Source organism: Amyelois transitella, chromosome 17 (genome assembly GCF_032362555.1).
Source record: "Amyelois transitella isolate CPQ chromosome 17, ilAmyTran1.1, whole genome shotgun sequence".
NCBI lineage: Eukaryota > Metazoa > Arthropoda > Insecta > Lepidoptera > Pyralidae > Amyelois > Amyelois transitella.
The window spans coordinates 3,561,888-3,582,071 of NC_083520.1; the positions used below are offsets into that span (position 1 = coordinate 3,561,888).

Consider the following 20,184-nt stretch of genomic DNA (forward strand, 5'->3'; position numbering starts at 1 on the left):
CATTAAATTCAATAAATAAAGAAACAAATCTATTATAACTAGATATGCTTTTTTATAACGAGTATTAAAACAGTCAGATCTCTATGGAAAAGAATCTTTATTTAAAGGCTGGCTTAGATGTTTAACTATTTAAGTATTTACTAAAATAGATGTAAAAATATAGTATCGTTGAATTAGTACCTCATAACAAAAACTCGAACTAACTTTGGGGCTAACTCAATCTGTGTGATAAGATGTCCACTATTAATTTATTAGTTTTATAGATAGGTGATCGAAGATCGCCTTCCTACAGCTATACATTAGAAATAGAACGGAAAGTCGAACTACTACAAAAAACACCAATTGCGGTCTCACCCGGCGAAACAAGATCATTATCCACTTATTGGAAGGAAGTCGAAACCGCTCCGATACTCGTTATAAACAAATGGTGTATTTTACAGGTCTCTCTGGACGGAATTGTCGGTCGTTTGGTGTAAAGGACCTCCTACGATTCAAGTTCAAATATGTCTATTGTAGAACATTAACAAGTTCACATTGTTCCCATACATTTTATAGGAACTAAGGCTAAAATGGATTAACTTGGATGAAATTTCGTAGATATAAAAATAATAATTCATGGTCAAAAAAGAGAACTTTTTTCTTGAAATAATCCGTTTATTTCAAGAAAAAACATGAATATTAGTTAGTGATTAAAAATTGAGAAGCTTATGTCAATTATTAAAAGTAATTAATATTTTGAGAATCCCCATGTAGGTATAGACAACCAATTATTACAAAAACACAATTTTTTTAAAAACTATAACAATAACCAAACAATATACCTTCATGGTATATTGTTTATTATTAATTATTGAAATATTTTACTAAATAATAGAGTGTATTTATCGATATAAGTGATTAGCCCCACATCCTATTAGAGCAGTCACCCATACACTGGAATACAATAGGACAACGATACGGAACATATAGCGCATAATCAACAAAACGGACATAACATACAACTAATTGACTTGCAATTTGCATCTGACTAATTAATCAAAGCACGCACGAGCGGCTTCCATCAGATAGCTATAAGAAGCTCTATACTGCATAAATTACTTTTTTTAAAGTTTCAATACAGTTAAAGTCAATATCTGGCGTTCTAAACAAAAAGGAGTAGGTACCTACTGGACAGGTTTTAGAGTAATTTGAGCCAGCGCTGATTCGCGCAGATTGTTAAATTAATCATGGGAAAGGCTTGTTAACATTAGTTTCTTATTTTTAGCAATGCTCTTGCAATCTTTCACTATCATTAAATGATCCAGCTATGTGACCTTCAAATCTTTACGACTACTGGCTCTATATATCCTTAAAAACATGTGGTTTATACATATATATAAAATCCGTATCCATTAATCAATCCAATTTCCTTTGAATTGTTAGGATGCCTTAATATTAACCATTGTTGTAATTTCGATTACCAATAAACTCTGACAATATTTACGCTCAATATACAAAGAAAACAAATGTTCTTCTGAAGAAACGCAGTATGTTTTTGTAAGAAAAAGCCTTACATTCGGTGAAATCCAATATGGAAGTTGTTTATATAACAGACGACTATCCCACAACACAATACAACCCAGTCCTTATCATTTCGGGTAATTATGGAGAAAGCTTTTTGGGCAACTACGAAAGCTTGTGATAGGATGGACGTGTGTGGTTATTGTAAGATTTATGTGTTTGACAAAACTATAATCGGAAGTGACAAATTAAATAATAACATTTATTAATAAATTATTTTTTAATGCCGATAAGAATTAACGAGAATAAAATTTGGAACACGACCAACTAGCTGTTTAAACTTATTCATTAGTTTTTTTTTTTACAAGGGAAAGAGAGATTTAAAAACATACGATATGTTTCATAAACACGAAAATTATATTGTGTGCCTTAAAGATCCATTACATCGATCTCTTTATCGTTTCAAAACAGAAAATTCCATATGAACAAAAAATCCGATAGATATTTCATGCTTTATTTTAGTCCCAAAGTAAACCGATTGGGGATGATATCTCCAAAACAGTAATCAATGAATGGATGGACCAAATAGCAAATAAAATGTAATTGCTTCATAAAATAAAACGACATCTGTTATTTCCCTTGTTTATTCAAAATCGTGAAAAAATTTGTGGCCGAGTGGTGCCGGCATGGTAGAGAATAGCACTACCCCATATCTTTCTGCAGATATCGTAAGAGGCGAATAAGGGATTAAGCGGGAGATGGGCAGCAGCGTCTCCTACCATAGCGTATATAGATACGCTGATATGACAACATAGAATCAATAGAAACTGCGGTGACCAACCCGCCTGCCCAACGTGGTGACTGTGAGTAAAATCCCCCCTTTTTTAGGGAGGCTTTAGTCCAGAAGTGGACTTTTAAGAGCTGTTAAAGGTCAAAATCTATACAAGGACACATTGTGATTCTTTAGATTTTGTTTTTAAATGATAACGTGAGATGAGTACACGTTACATGACACATTTTAGCTTAACGAGACATAACATTTTAAAGAAATTTTAAGTTGAATCATGCTAATTGTCAATTGCTAGGTAATTAATTAAAAGGTGTTCTAGGTTTACATAATATAACAGACTAGTTCAATTTTAAGTAAATGTTAGTGAAATTATAAAGAATATGCTATTATATACCTACTTATTTAAATAATTCAACTTTTGATCACAAGTGACTAAACACATAGAAATTTAATATACCTGTAATTATGCGATACTAATTGGGACCCGTGAGATCAGTAGAAACAATTGAACATTAAATCAATTAATACAGGTAATCATATTAATTGGATTACCAGAGCCATTGTCAATCGCTTGAATTGTTTATGATAAGCCTGAAACAATCATGATCAAAGTAACTTTCATTAACCTATAATAAGTTAAACATTAAGCGGAAATCCTAATGGAATATTTTTTTATAGATTAAAGATATAAGTATTATATTTTTTTTTACATATCGGAATGACTTTATTCAGACACGAAAAACAATTAATAACTTTTCTGATTTCTCATCCACGCAAGAGATACATTTAGTTTTGTAAAATCACAAAACACCATTCACCGCACATATTTTATAGCCCCGAAATATCAATTAGTTCCAATGCTTACTATATTCATTGACATGGCTCACGAAAATAAAAAAAAATCGCACATGCAGAAAATTCAAAGTTACTGATCATGTCTTTAAATAAGGTAGCTCAAGAAGATCTTAATTTTGACGCAATCGCTATTACTGTTGATTATATCCTCGAGATTATATGAGAAGGCTTTAATTTTGAAATCACAGAGATCCAAGCATACGGGATCAACGGCCCTGCACCTGTATAATCACGATCTGACATTCCGAGTATTCTCAGGATGGCGAATTTGTTCTCAGATCCACGAAATTGATTGGATCTAGCATATTCTGAGGCCGGTTATCTGGATGAATTAATGATTATGTATGGAACGGTAGCTACTTCAAATCTGATTAAGACTAACTTCAGGAATATCGATTAAAGTTTATAATTGCACTAGACTTGGTGACTATGGCTCCTGAAATACATAAACAGATTAAAAAGGATTGGTTAATTTTATAACGATTACATCTGACGCAAACACGCTAGAAACCGTTTAGTTATACAAAAATGTACAGATTAGGTTATTAATTTATGTTAAAGACTTACCTTAATTATTATAAAAAAGGGAAATGTTTGAACTACAAAAGCAGTAGCATATTAAAAAATTTAATGGTATTCTTCTAGTATACACGGACTAATAATGGCAGTGACTTATATCATTCTATACAGATGGTGATGATTTTAATTATTTTACTAGTTTCCCCTTACACCAGCTAGGAGATCAAGATAGCGGATTTTTTTAATTTGGCCTTCAAAAGAAAACCTTGAAAACAATATCAAGAAGCGCTTAACAAAGAAAAACAAAGGAAACCCCAACGGTAGCGAATAGTCAGTATATCTCCAGCCAATAGCAGAAGTAGAGAAACACAAAAATTATACCACTGAACATCTTATTAATAAAAATAATGAATAGACAATTATTTTAAACAGAATAATGCCATGTAGAGAATGATTGTGAATGGTAACACCAATTGACACGTGCAAATGCATTATTACATCACAAAAACATTTGGACTGGCATCAAAGACTATTACGGAAGAAGTCATGACCTATAAAAAAAAAAAAGAAAACCAGAAAAAAGCTAAGACGAGCTTGATAAAGAGAATGAAGGAAAACCCACGAGGCTATCACTAGAAATTTGAAGCGACGTGTCTACCTAATGTTAATATACAGAACTCTGTATGTATGATAAAAAGAAAATAATTGTTATAAGTTACACCGATTGACACTATCCGGTACAAATGCATGAAGACATCACAAAAACATTTGCACTAGCGTCGAAGACTGTTACGAAAGAACCCGTGGACCGTGAACATTCCACCGTCCACGGAGCAATGGGCGTGAGCCAACTGGAACACAAAAACGTCAACAATGCTTTATCTGTAGGCTTTCTACGGATAACAGAACCAGGTATTAGTGCTATAAACGGAAGCACTTTTTGAGTTAAAGAGATGATAAAACCTCAAAAAGTTTACACGATTTGGCTATAAAAGAAGAAAGGATGGATACAAAAATGCGAGTAATTTAAAATGTTATTGTGATTGTCGTGATATAAGTATTGAACAATGTGAAGCTTATGTTCTGGTTAGAATAATTAATTATTTATTAACTGAATTTCTTCTTTGGCAATCCCTTAACCGATAAAAATATCGGTTAGTACTTACGAAATCAAATCGATAAAATAAACTACATTTTACCTTTATACCTTTTTTTCTGTTTCCGGGTTTCTTTTTATTTTAAAGGACCAAATTTTATCGGAAACAAAGTAAGCGCATCACAGCAGTTGTTACTATTTAGCACGCGTAACATTGAAAAAAAAAACAGTCAAGATTTTTACAACCGATCTTCGAAATAAGTGCTCTATGAATAAGTCCTTCAAGAGACAATGCCCCAAACTCCTATTGATATATGGTCTATTGTTAGTCTACAACGTAACACCGCTCCCTTTGTTTACTGTTGAATGGGATCCAATCCATAGTACGATGGCTAAAGTACTTGTGTTCAACACAAAGTTTGGGTGTCCTCAAATTATGCAGCAGAAGAGCTTTAGAGATACGCATTATTTAAAAAGTTACTCCAACAGCATGACGTCCAAAGATAAATTGATATACGTAGGTACCTTAAGTACAAAGAATTGAATATGTCAAAAAATTTAAGCAAACTCAATGGCAATCTAGAACCAATAATATAAATATCAAACATATTAACAAAACAAGAATTTAAAACAAAAAAAAATACTGCGGATTACTGACAGTTTGGTCCGCGGCGTTGAACCAGCACAGCAACGGATTAACACTTTAAAAAAAGCAATTGATTGTGCGTGGCAGCTGGCGTGCTTCCATAATCTTTCTCTTCATGGTGGAACCGTTAATGACTTGCGGAGGTTCCGTAGCAAAACGGCCACAATTCCGTAATTAACACTAGAACACGCCACTCTACCACGACGGCCTTGTTTCCGATTCGACTCGCTCGGGTATTGTAAATCGTTTATCACCTCGAAGAAACTCTTGGGGTTAATGGGCAGGTGAAGATGGAATTTTAGATGCTATTGGGAAAAGTAAAAATCTATTCAAAGAAACGAGACCCCGTTTCGACGCCACACATTTAATTACTTGAATTTTTAAAACGATTTAGAGACAGTGACAGATTTTAAGCTCATTGTGTGAGAACAAAGAACAAATTCATATTAATAAGTTCATTACGTGCCCATAATATTGCTTGGAGTCAAGAATCGGGAGATACGAAATACAATATGAACAGCAAATAATAATTAAGATATAAAGGCAATTTATAAGGGATCTTGGGGGATGGTTATTCTGAATATACTTATTTGCCATAACTTCCATTTCAATCCAGGTCCTTCTATTTAGATTCAGACACTCTCTAGAGGTCGAGTTACAATGTCCATTCTAAGAATTTATAAAGTTACCAGACAAATCTTATTTGAAATTCAAATTATACTTGCTTTCAAATTAGTGTTTATTTTGGGTATTGCTTTATTATGAGTATTATATGTGCAACTTGGGCGTGTGGTTTATGGCAAAGTATTAAATTCATATAACAAACCTATAAGAATTTAATCATAAATATAATTAAATAATGGTGCAAGTTTTAATGAGCTGGATATAAATTCGATAAGACATAGGATACCCACTGAAAAAGATAATTAAATAATTTCACAGCATGCAAAAACTCAATCTAGCTTTAATGAGAAAGAGGATAAAATAGTGAATAATCTTAAAATAAGAAATTGTTTCTCATAATTTTCCACTAAAACAAATACCCATTTCTCTTTGGTATTCCATTGTGCCATAAAAAGAAACATCGAATACTCTTCGCTTGGCAATTTACAGCCAATGCTTTCGCCGATCTCGTCAGTATAGATTTTACGATTATTGCAATATTTATATCTGAGACTGGTTTAAGTTTGAATCATGATCTGATGAATATCCAGTTAAGATATTCTCAGGCTTTTTTGCAGATATCTAAGGCAAATGTTTTAGTCCGCCGACCCACGTCTAATTCTTTAGTTTTAGTGGCTACGAGTAACTTGTCAATCAGATGCTGTTTAGCAGTAAATTAATTGCTATTTTTTTAACTGATACAAATTATAATGATCTAAAGATTTCCAAACCATATTGGCTTATATTGTTTTATTTTCATCATTCTATTACAATGATCATAATAAAGAACGAAGCGTGACCACATATCAAATATCAAATACAGATTAATCCACTTTTACAAAGAAAACGTGAGAATGTAGAAGTTATTAACGGAAGCGTGTGAAAACTGATATCATTGGATTTCAATATAAAAAAACTAAGACAGTCGATAGAAACCTCTCAATATCGGAATCTCCTTTGTTCCGTCAATAGCACACAAAAAGCGATTCTGGAATCGTGAGATAAGTGTGCTCACACAAATTGAGGAATCTTTTCAGATCTACAGATTTTAGAAGTGGAATATAGCAAATTCCTTGCAAATGTTTTCTCGCCGCGTCCAATGAACTAGTCGTTTTTCCTCTCTCTTTTTCTCATCGCAGAAGCTTCCTAAAAGATATACTTAAAACGAATAGACATATCTTATTGTCAAGAATGGAATCACCTTATAGTAGCATTTATATGATAGAAAAAAAATCAAGATATTGTGGCAGTATACAAAATACTACTAAATCTGTAATTAACTTAATTTTTTCTCCACTTCCAGGTTGATCTGTTACTAAACATATACTTTAGATTGTAACATAGGCTTATAGTAGAAATCATGTTAGCATGATATCTATCATAAGTCTATCAAACTAGTAGATAATAATTTAAGCATTACCTTGTTTGAATATCAAAACTATTAGGTGACACTAACGTTATTTCAAATATGTACACCTAAAAGGTGGTGATGTTAATTAGGCAATACCAATATTATGAATCGCTAATTTCCACGATCCAGCGCCAAATAGAGCAAGTTTTGCTAAAATTAAACCGGTTCTTTTTACGCGGCTGAGATTTCTTAAGTCCAAAAATAAATCAAAACAAACCTTATACGTACTATAGCATATCTGATATACCAAAGTACGCCGTGTAAGTGAAATTGTAACATAAAGCGGACAATTTACAGCTCCGTTTCCAACAACCAGAAACTTTAACCGTTGCAACATATTGTAAGGGAAACGATCCATTCATTGTTACTATTGTACCTCTTTATAATTTCTACAACGCAAGATTGACGTTCAAGTAAGGGCTTATTAAGTTCAAAATCGAAAAGCTTACTAACTGAGACATAGGATATTCTTCTCAAATACGTTGCAGGGACGGACGTTGAAAAAAAGGGGCACGACGGGAACGCACCTGTCAGTAGTGTTGCCAGTTTTTGAAGAGAACGGGTGAATGAAGACGCCGAACAATGCCTGTTTGAATTTCGAATTTCGGGTTCGGAAACTCGAACCTCTTTACTTTCGCTAGAAACGCAAATTGACAGTTTGACCGTTATCGCTGGAAATTACATGATTTTAAAGTTAAGTGTTGAAGTCATGCAGTATTTATATGCAGTATATATCAGCTAAGAGACATTGATTAAAAGAATTTAAAAGAAGGTAATAAACTGACAAATTGATCAATAAATGCAATACACAAATAAGAACCTACACGTATACGTTGAAACTTTAATAATACGTACACCACGACTACATATTCGTTACTAAGAAGCCAAAGACATCTATCATACCATTTTTTTTTTATAAATTCTCAAATATCATGAGATTCGAATCTTGTCACACAATTGTTTCAACTTTGAGCTGAGATTTTGCCAGCACTGTCGCATCTTGCGATTTGTCTTCAGTTCAATATTAAAATGACATTTGTGTGATCTCTGCGAGCAATTGAATTTCTTGCAACAATATCCTTATCTTTTTTAAGATTGATATTTAAATGTTTTGACTTGCTAAGGTTAGCGAAACATAATTAAAAATTAAACTTTCAAACGTCATCTTTAACATGTTCTCCCTATGTTTGTTCCTCACAGGGACAATTTTTTAATACTTTATGTGTAGGTACTTAGTTTAAGAACATATTTTCCTTTATTTTGCTTGTTATTCGGTAGAGATTGAGAACTAACACGGGAGAGCACTGTTTAAATGACGCTATTGGACTTCAGAAAATAACATTTCAATTGGAGATTCATAATTATTATAATACTGAAACGTTATGAGGTCGATTACTAGACAAGTACTAAGTAAGTACACTTTCAGTACATTTCCTGGACTAGATCCTCGGATCGTATAACCAGAAGATAAGACGTGATCCAAAAACATTTTTAACCAGTATTAAACTGTCCTGGCTCCAGACAAACTAATTACATTTTTTTTTTAAATTGGCTGAAATTTTAATGTGTTACTAAGTCACGTAGGCTATAAATTTAATAAATTAGACAAGCCACGAGGACTCTGAATCGTCAGTGTCATTCACATAGAGTTACATCATAACCAGTCCAATGACAGATCAGTCAACAAACTCCTGCGCACCATTCATTCGCCCACCAGTTCTAAAAACACTGTCGTAGTATAATAGACCTTACATTAATAAAAATAACAGTTATTAAGATCACGATAATGATAGTTTTCTAAAAGAATTCATGCATAATTATATGCGTTTAAAGAACAAAGTGATGTTGGCTTTAATCAAAATGACTTTCTAACTTAATAAATATAAGCATTATTTACGTATTGAAGATATGAACAGAAACTTCAACAGAAGTAATAAAAGTTATAAGCAAAAACAATCATGATAATGAGTTTTGTAAATTTTTTTCTATACAGTAAAATTGCTGAATGAATACATACTTCAAGTAAAATTGCTGAATGCTGAATTACATACTTCAGAAATACTAAAAATTTCCGATCACGATTCTCCCTGAAGACTATCGCACACATCTGTGTCCATTTGATTTTCTTACAAATTCAACCCTAATTTCGCTTGCGTATTCAAAATTCGCGCCGACCGTTTTTTTGTGAAATTCTGAAACGGATCTGATATTCGTGAAAAAGTTTATATATATAAATAAAATTACAATAAATCAGAAAAATGTAAATAAACAATGTAAGTAATATGAACATTTGATCAACATATTCGTAATGTAGGTACTTATTTTTCTACTACATATGTATGTAATTTGTTATGAGCAATATAGATAATTTATATTGTATTGTAAGAAAACTTCAATAAATAAGAATCTTTAAATATTGAAACAAACAAAATAGACCGCAATGAAACTGTTCATTACTCATCTTCCAAAGAAGAATTATGCATTTCATTAGTCCAACACAGGCACAAAAAAATACCGACGATTCAAGTCAACTCTTGCCGGTTGGGAGCCGAGCCATCATTAAATCCAATCATTCATCATCAACAGTGATTTGACCAGCAGTTAACCTGCCACAAGGCAAAGCTCCCGAGGTAGTTATTGAAAAAAAGCGGTTGCGAGTGATCCTTAGTTTAATAAGACGGCTCCGTATTTTCTAATTAAACTGTACTGAAAAGCATGTATTTCAAATTTTATTTACATCATATAAAAATAATTTGACGTGATCTTTTGAGCATGATCCAATTAATTTTATAAGTAGTAAAGGATAAAATATTGTGTTTTTTGATGTAAAGCAGTTTTTGAGTTTATCCATTGAAAATAAAATTATTCGCTCTTTTAATCTAGTACCTAATATAGTTTCGAAAGTATTCATTTAAATAGCTTTAAAATTAGATTTTCTTACATTTAAAGTTCACGACGTTAGAGGATCCCCAAAGCCTGACCATTGATTTCCATCCAAAACATAAAAGGAAGAGTTGGACATTGAAATTTAGAAGCGAAATTGAGATAATCAAAATGAATTGCTTTACAGAGTGTCTGGTATGAAAATTATTTATAAATACAATTGGCCTTTATACTGAGTAACTATTGAATATTAAAGGATTATCTCAATGATGTTTCTGATATTACTATCTTTATTAATATTATTTTCTTTTTGAGGAACGGCAATACAGATATTTTGCAGTTGCACTAGAATATGCTATTTATTATAAGCATAACCGAAGGTATGTTTTAAATCGTTTCTAAAACGCGTGAGGCTGAGTACTTTCATATTGTTTTTTTAAAAAGATTTAATATAAAAGACTAACAATCCAACAGCGTACAGCAACATAATCGCCCTCATTATACACTCTTTAAACATGTCGGTCGCGTGCTAGAAACCTCCCAAAAATCATCAGGCTTGAGATGTGATTTGCATAATTCGGCACGCGAGCCCTTTGGCAGAACAGGTAAAACGGTAGCCAGAAAAAGATCGTTTTTCTCAGTGTATGTATGAAGAGGATATCCGGCGTATAAGCAAGCGTAATGTAAGTAATATCAAACGATCCAATTGACATTTCATAATTATGGTGAAAAATTTCTGATCTATTACAGAGGATTTTTATTTTTTTAGGATGAAATTCAAAAATGCCTAAATCATTTACTCTATATTCTGGATCTTTTTACTACGCTTTTATTAGCTTGGGTTGTATGTATGTATGTATGTATGTAACGGAATCTTGAGCTTAATTTTCACTGATTTCTAATTTTAATTACAAGTACAATAATCGCTAGTTTGATATGTGTGATTATTGTCTTAGTCTAGTCTTGTCTAGTTTGATAGTGAACAATGATGCTCGTGAAAAACAAAAACTTTCTTTAACAGTCATTACATTGTTTCGATTAAATTTAAGTAGGTAAGTACATTTGATATTAGTTTATGTTAATATATTCTGATACAAAATCGAACTGCATTGCCACACGATTTAGTTTTATTATACCTTACAAATTAATTTACACATTAGCGAGGACAGGATCAAGATTTGCGGTCTTTTTGTGATCAGTGATCAGAGCTTTCAATTTAAAATTGAAAGATCCTTTGAGATACGTATTGTTTTATTTGAATAATGCATTGAGTTATCTTATTCGGTCATTGACTGCAGCTTGTGCAATGAAGTGAATTCACATCTGCTATTTTGGCTGATATTTTCAAGTGCAATTTTATGGTATTCATTCGTTGATGATGCAAATATAAAATACCAAGCCAAAATTTTGCGCACTTAAAATCTGTAGAATGGCGGCTTTTTGAATTGATAAATTTATGAAAGACTTTCTCCTATTGTTAAAGTAACGTGAATAAAATTATTACAAAGTATAGGTGATGCACAAGTTAAGCTCGGTTAAAAGCGGAAACAAAATGTAATGAATGAATTAAAACTGTATCGAGCGAGTTCACTTGTATTTCGTGTAATCACGTAGCAGTTAATCTAGATTTTTACCGTTCAAGATGTTTTCTCTCAGGAAACTGTACCAGTTTGCTGGCTATCACAATGTATTTCCGTCAATCGTTAATTATTTTTAACATACACTAGCCTATGTAAAATTATATTTCACAAAAGTTCTTTTGGATTATGTAATTCAAGCTAATACTCGTAAAGCGTTATATTATATTGTTTAGTGTCCACTAGTGGCATGTCATCACACCTGATTATTGATTTATAGTTTTTTCTTACAAAATGAAGATCAGTCATTTGATAAATTCCGTAAATATTTGCCACTATACATTATGGCATCAAGTTAGTAACAGACAAAAATGTTTTCATTCCAATCAGCTAATATTTTAAGCTGGTAACTAGTAACATTTTTTTCAAACGTGTTTTTGTGATAAAGCTTTTCTTACGAGTCAAGGCTGAATGATTCATTGTACAAGCTCGACGAAAAACCTTTGGAATATTTTCTAACGCCAGTTCATTGATCCCACAAATTAAGCGGAACGGACTTATCATTTTTCAGAAAACAAGAATTCAAACAAACACCAGTAACCCGAAGGTAAAGATAAAAATTAGTTCCACTTATTATGAATCGTTGTTTAAGTGAATCAGAGTCGGACGGCGGCAGCACTAAAACCTGTTAATAAGTTACTTCCTCCAAAAAAGATTAAGACTGCCACCAAAGAATGTAATTGGTTCGACTACCTAATTCCAAAGAAACGAGTTCAAAAAAAACATTCAACTCATTTTCGATGTAGACGATGTTTTAAAGCAATAAGATAAAATCAACCTAATACTGCTTGCGATCAACGCCAAAAAAATGAAAGATATTAAGTATCTGAACTGCTGCTTCATAAGGATTCGATAAAAAATTTAATATTCTCTTTGATGCCTAAATAATGAATAAATGCCAGTTGTTCAGGCATTATTAGTAAAATCACAATCAAATTAAAATATAAAATGAATAGTATTGATCTACAGACTGATTCAGAAATAATTTGCCAAAAAATAACTTAAGCTTGCTTGATTGAAGCAATGATTGCATGTAATAGGTATATTCGACAAATTAATTTGCTCGTTCAGTAAACATAATAACGAAATAGCGAACAAACAAATTATCACTAAACTAATAAGTAACACTTGGAAGAAAATTCACACGGCCTACTAACGTCTGTTGCATTAATATCAATTCACACTATGTCATCGCTAATTAGTTGAATCCAAACAATAATACGACATCCGACTAACAAATGTTGGAGATCAGTCAAGTTCATGACACGACAGAACCGGTCACGACATGTCTTGTTATGAAATTGTATGAGTCACATACAGACATACAAGATGTTTATTCATTGTCTGTTAATTTATTAGTTTGTTTGTCTAGTATGCTATTTACAAATCATAATGGCGATAGCTGACTGTTTGAAGCAATATTTTCAGTAAAGGATGTTGCTTCAAAGACGTCATAAATAGAAAATTTATTAATCATAAATTGTTACTCAATTCTAAGAATGCTAACTTTGAATAAATGTGAGCATATTTGCTCTACCCATAGAATCTTACCTGTATAATGCTTAAGTCGCAATAAAGATTAACAACTTCAAGAATTATAAAAAAATCCGTTACGCCCGTTGTTGAAAACATAAAAACAACAGGTGATACTTCCCCTAAGCTAGACAGCTGGACATATACAAAGGACGAACAGAAAATACTAGAACTAGAACGATTGACCTTGACAAGTCAGAGGGGCTTTGACGTTATAAAAAGGTTTTGTAGGCGCAATTTACTAGGGAGCTGAAGATAATAGAGGCTATAAGATAATGTGCAATTTCACCTTTCCGACCCCTTCATGTACGCTTAACCATTATCTTAATAAGTACGTAGTAACCCAAGAATGTAATGGATTGTAGCACTTAAATGTCGCCCAGAGATTTTTTGAATCCAGGCTCTTTGAGTATTTAATGTGAATTACATATCTATGCCTATATTCAGATTTATTTGTCTAGTTACTAAATTAATAACATGAATTCATTAGATTCGAAATCGTCATTTAAAAAAGATTTAAACATGGTAAATGTTGATTACAGACGCACTACTGTCGACATAAATTTCACGTTATGCCACAGAATTATTAATACTATTATGCTCTACATTTCTCTTCTACAATCTTATGAAAAATATTGCAATATGAATTCGTAGACGCCGATTTTACTCCTATAGGAGTTTTAAAATCTAAAACTATAAAATTTTGAATCTCCTTTTGAAGGCATAACTCTTCGGCAGTCATTAAAAAACAATTGCAATATGAACGTATACAATTTTGTCTAAAAACAAAATAAGACTTTATGTCTCATATTTTTACGATTAAATTTAAGTTAATTTTAGAGGCAAAACACGTTGAATACTCGCCGCTGTTTTTCTAACACCGAACGTCCTTACTTCAGATCCTTGTTATCATTAGCACCTTTCAACTCCCACGCGTATTCCCAAATAACATTCCTGGGAAACGCATGTTTGATCTGAATCCGAGAAAGTAAACTTATTTATACTCAGACAAATTTCAGTGTGGTGTAGTTTCCCGCACTTTAGAATAGAACCACTCAATCTCGTGGATGTCGTGAAATACGCCTAAAAGAATAAATACATCTATTGCAACTTTTACCATAATCCATATGGATTAGGTACCAAAGGTTGCGGAGGTCAGACGAGTGTCGCTTCGTGTAAAAACCTGACTTACACAATCAAGGATCACATTCAAAAGGCGTAAACCGGGCTCCTCTCCAGAGAGTCCAGGATGTTACCGGATTTAACCCCAGGAAGAAAACTCAGACAAATTTCAGTTGTAACAATAATTAATGTAATGAAACTCTGAGTAGACACGTCCATCTTTAATGTTTAGAATTTCTCCAAAGTTATGACATAAAAGGTATGATTTTATCTCTGAAGTTAGACGTTTGCAAATAACGTTGTACCTACTTTTACGTAATAAATTTGGAATGTAAATGAAATCCGCAGAGATGCTAATTCTAAGAATAACTAAATCTTATTTTATATTTAGATTTCCTGATATCAAATGTTACAAAAGAAAAATCACATCATTGTGTACTTTAACCCCCAATTGAATAACTGACCTCCATTCTGATTAAGATCTAAGAAGGCAATGTATCAGAGGACACAATTAAATAGAACTTGAGTAATCCTTGATTTTTTTTAACAGTTGGAGTCATAAACATACATACATACATATGGTCACGTCTATATCCCTTGCGGGGTAGACAGAGCCAACAGTCTTCAAAAGACTGAATGGCCACGTTCAGCTATTCGGCTTAACGATAGAATTGAGATTCAACTAGTGACAGGTTGCTAGCCCATCGCCTAAAAAATAATCCCAAGTTTGTAAGCCTATCCCTTAGTCGCCTTTTACGACATTCATGGGAAAGATATGGAGTGGTCCTATTCTTTTTTGTATTGGTGCCGGGAGCCACACGGCATCAATGTTACAAGATTTCTATCCTCTTTCTGATGTTTCACCACTGTGTCCCAAAAAGTGTTATTGCAGTTCATATAGGTCCTAGATTCTAGTAAAAATAAAAATCGTCATAAAAAATGTCCTAAAATTAACATGTGGTCCTCCATTACAATCGACATTATTTATCTTTACAAAAACAGCTATTTTTATATCGAGATCTTGTAAAAAAGGTGCTCTTTCAATCTTAAAAAGTCCTAAGTTATTTAGGAGTCTTGTTCTGGTCTAAATGTTGGTAATACCGCCTACATTTCGAAACATTCCTAAGTAATTGTCTCCAAGACCGACTGGAATGCACAACTGGCCTGCTTTGGCCAGACTAGCCCAATCGGCATCTCGAATTTCTAGCTACAAGTGCAAATGTCTATTATCTAAGACTAACTCTTGAAATGATATTAAAAAAAACCATACTAGTCTTAATGTGTTTTAAGTAAGTACTACTTAAGTAGTATATTTTACTCTCAGGAATTATTTTATGTCTTTTGTGAGAAACAGATAAAAAATTAAAGATGTACCTATATAAACAAAGTGGATCATGATATCTGAATAAATAAATTAAATTAAATTAAATATAAAGAAGATATAACGTATAAGTTACGTAGTTACTTACTCTTAATAAATGAAGGTTATTATCATGTCAGTGTTGTTCGCAAAATACAGAACAGATTTGACTGACAAATATAAGAGCAATTGAATTTTGAGTAAAAAATTGAATTTGTGGTTTTGTCATTATACCTACCTATAATACTCGTATATAATATAGTCAGTGGGCTATTTCACAGATTTCTTAGAGACACTCTAGGATTGGAGGACTCTTAAAGAATTGCCTTTGTTTTAAATAGGTAAACATTCGACCCTGATGACCATGCAGTGCAAACCAAGGGAGTAGGTATTACATTTACACGTAGGTACTGTTCCCAAAAGGTAATAAAGTGGACGCGGTCGTCGTAATTCTGCGTCAGTGTTACCATAAACGAGTTATATGCAAGTATAGTAGGTAAGAGCTTTGAAGTTAAAAAGTTTTTATCATAAGGCAAGGTTATTAAATAGAATGTTTCTAATTCAACTTAAGTAAGTACCTATATAATGGAAATTTTATTTCTCTTCAATAAAAAGATAAAATGAATCATAGTTTTAATGATTAATGATACAATAATGTAAACACTTGGTCAAATTGGAAAAAATCCATGATAATCCATAGCCGGCCAAACCTACTCTAGACAAGACTTAGTGCTTGCATGAAAAGATTATTAAAATATGAAAAAGCAAAAGAAGTATACTTATAAGAATTCTGGCAAGTGAAATGAGAAGATCGTTTCTTTCTACCCCTCCGGGAAAGAGATTAATATTAGTTTCCCTTAAAGAAAAGAAATAAGTTCATATACCTACATAATATTTTTTCCTTGACGTGCTAGATAGAGCCAGCAGTCTTAAGAAGAGTAAATAGAACTAGTCTTAATTATAAATAAACTAAATTGAGAATTGCCCTAATATGTACTCTTGTTTTACTTTCATATGAAATTTTACAACCATTTCAGTAATTTCTACCAAAACAAATACAGTAAAAGAAACATGGTTAATTCACGTAACGCTAATTAACACTAAACGGTTGGGAAAAGAATGAGTTGAGGAATTTCGTTCATAATCCTATGCATTTTATGAGCGCACAGGAAGTTATTTTTGTTTTGTTTGACAACGGACAACAAAATGTTTCATAAAGTAAGGATTCTTTATATTGGAGAAAAAAACAACCGAAATTAAATTCTTATGAAATTTGGACAACTATTGATCGCTAACTGATGCTCATTCGCGAGAGAAAATATGGTGAAGAAAAAGAATACCTAATACTTGCACATTCAACTAATTGGATGTGAACCATGATCCAATACGGGTTATGTTGCCCTGCAATTATAACTATAATAAGTAACTTTTTGAAAATCTAATTCGTATCTTAAGTAACTTTTTGAACGGCTTCCAGACAGTTACAGACAATATAAGTAAGTAAGTAGGTACCTACTATTTTTTTCTTAGAAAGATCCTTTATTGTATTCGTAGACACAATAGTGCGAAGGAAATGATTGTTTAACTTATCTGTCGTTTCTAAGATCTAAAGAAACCTATTCTATAATATCCTGTGACGGAGTCTGTACAGTATGAACCAGCGCATAGAGGTGAGGTAGTACGGGTAAGTATGTATATCCAAGTGAGAATAATGAACAACTTGTTCTTGTCTTGCACCGATCCTCAATTGACCAGGGTGACCTTTGCTTGTCTTTCAACAAGGGCTAACAGTAAATAGGTAGATAAATACAGTGAGTATAAAAAGGCAGTGCCTAAGCAAGGAATTTCCTAAATACAATAGGTATCAAAACTAAATTTGCCTGCGGCAAATTCCACGAGAACTAAGTACCTACCTACTTTTTCTGGAATGAAAGGTATGTACCTAAACTTTCCTTCTCACAACTCTGGATTATGCGTACGTGCGAAATTGCATTCATGAAGCGAACTAATAATTTTATTAATTTACTGTTAATAATGACTGAACAAGTTTTTTGAAAATAAACATTCAGCTTTTCTGTACTGAGTAATCTGAAACTACATATTTACTAGTAAGATTTTGATGAACCTTAAAAAGGGACCTATATGAATTGATGCTTCATTTTGGTAACTAGAACTAGAACACCGAGTTAGTAGGTAGGTACCATTTAAATTATTTTTAAATTCTTCCACAAGCATGAAGTCTTGCTTTAGCTAGGCAGGTAGGTATAACTTATAAAACTACCAAAATGGGCACATTCATTGTGAGTGGGACTATCTTACTCATTATTAGAAATATTAGAAATGATAGTGCTAAATGCGAATCTGTGAGTAATCAGTGTTGCACAACAATATGCGTCATTTATGATTTATGGATTTTAATTTTATTACGAACTGCCACAGCAAACTGCTTACTCAAGAATATGCACTTCCTTATAAGCCAAGCTAAGTATAATTTTAAGTAGAATCTTTTGAAATGTGGTAGGTAAGTAACTATTATAAAATAAACTGTAAGGATCAGTTCACAATGACACTGAAGGCGACGCGCCATTATTACATAAGCTTAATTAACTTTACTTACCAATAAGACTAGAGCGGAACAAAATAATAATCTTTCGTTTTATAGACAAAATACCTACAACCTTTAAATAAAATGCTGCGTCGTGAAGTTTTGTTTCTAGTATGAACTGGTCTTAACATACCTATAACCTTAAATTCAATAAAAGAGACTCCCTGCTAATAGCCCTAAACTTAGCCTGTTAGTTTTGACTTAACAGAAAGCAGGAATAAAATGACACATCGTTTACGTCGGTTGTGTAAATAGATATGGCATCTAGGTAGCTAGGTAAACAAGTACCTACTTAGGTACCTACCTACTTGATAAAGCAAGCCTTATGACGAAAGAATTATTTGCTCTTATTCCTCTTGAAAAAAAAAATGTCCCGCTTATTTTTGTAGTTGCGAATAGTTACTTACCTAGGTAACATCTATGTTACCTAGGTAAGTAACTATTCGCAATGATATTCTATCTAAGCCAGCTTTAGAGCTTGAAATGGAAAGTCTCCGAGCGACTCGCATATGAACTCGGGACAATCAATCCATGACACTGTCAGAACCTTAACCACTGATAGACCTTCTAAACTAGATGTTACACATAGGTACCTACGTAGTAAGTACGTATAGGTTGGTACCGTAATCTAACTTAGAAAAGAGATCTTTCTCTCCCTCTCTGTAATCTTTTCATAAGTAGGTAGGTAGTCCTAAATATCTATGTACCAAATCTCAGCTCTTTATTTTCAGCTATTTATTCCACAATCTTCCAACGTTTTATTACTTCTAAAGGGAGTAGGTGACGCGGTAATACCTACATGTAGGTATTTATATTTTAGTTTAAAAAACATACTTCTGGCTCCAAATTATTTTAAGCGTACCGTACGTAATTAGGTTGGAGTCTGAAAGATGTGCCTACCTCAGAAACAGAAACTCTTTACCTGCCTACGAATATGTTGGAAATTAAAATGAATAGGTATCTCTTTGGTTAAATAAACGTACATTGTCAGTTGGTATACATCTTTAGGAAAGATCGGGTAACCTTCAAAACTAAATGGATTTTCCCACAGTAAGCTCATTAGTTTTCAAGTAAAATAAAAGCGGAATTTTGACAAAAAGAATGAAGATCCTATTGGATAAAATCAGAGCCGGGTGCCGCCCGGCCGGCAAGTCAGGCATGCGAAAAAGTACGAAAAAAATAACGATACTCACTTGTTATAGAGACAGCCAAGGTCAGACACTATTTTAAAACACCTTTCTAATTAAAACAAAAGAAAAGTTATAAAGTATTTGGCACAAAATGTTCACTTGTTTATTTACGTTCGTATGACAGTTCGAAATTGGCGCATGCGCGACACAACACACTCCAACAACGGTCAGCGCAACACTAAAGTAACTGAATGAAGTGATTGAATTGATTGCGGTGTTGTGGAGAACGAATGAACGAATCGCCAAAAGGAAGGAAGGCACAGAAATTGTAGTTTACGCGGTGAATGAATTTGTGAATTTTGTGAGCATCATTACTAACATCTATCAATGCTTTTGTATTTAGAAAGAGAAAGATGAATCAAACTTGTAGTAGC

General features: G+C 32.7%; 1 protein-coding gene across 1 annotated transcript in view; it reads right to left on the reverse strand.

Annotated features, from left to right (window-relative positions):
- Window positions 1-19,976, reverse strand: part of LOC106143425 (MOXD1 homolog 1) — a 41,369-nt gene extending 21,393 nt beyond the window's left edge. Inside the window, exon 1 of the mRNA XM_060948881.1 lies at window positions 19,814-19,976. The gene's annotated coding sequence lies outside the window, so the exon portion shown is untranslated. The remainder of the gene's footprint in view (window positions 1-19,813) is intronic.
- Between the last annotated feature and the right edge of the window lie 208 nt (window positions 19,977-20,184).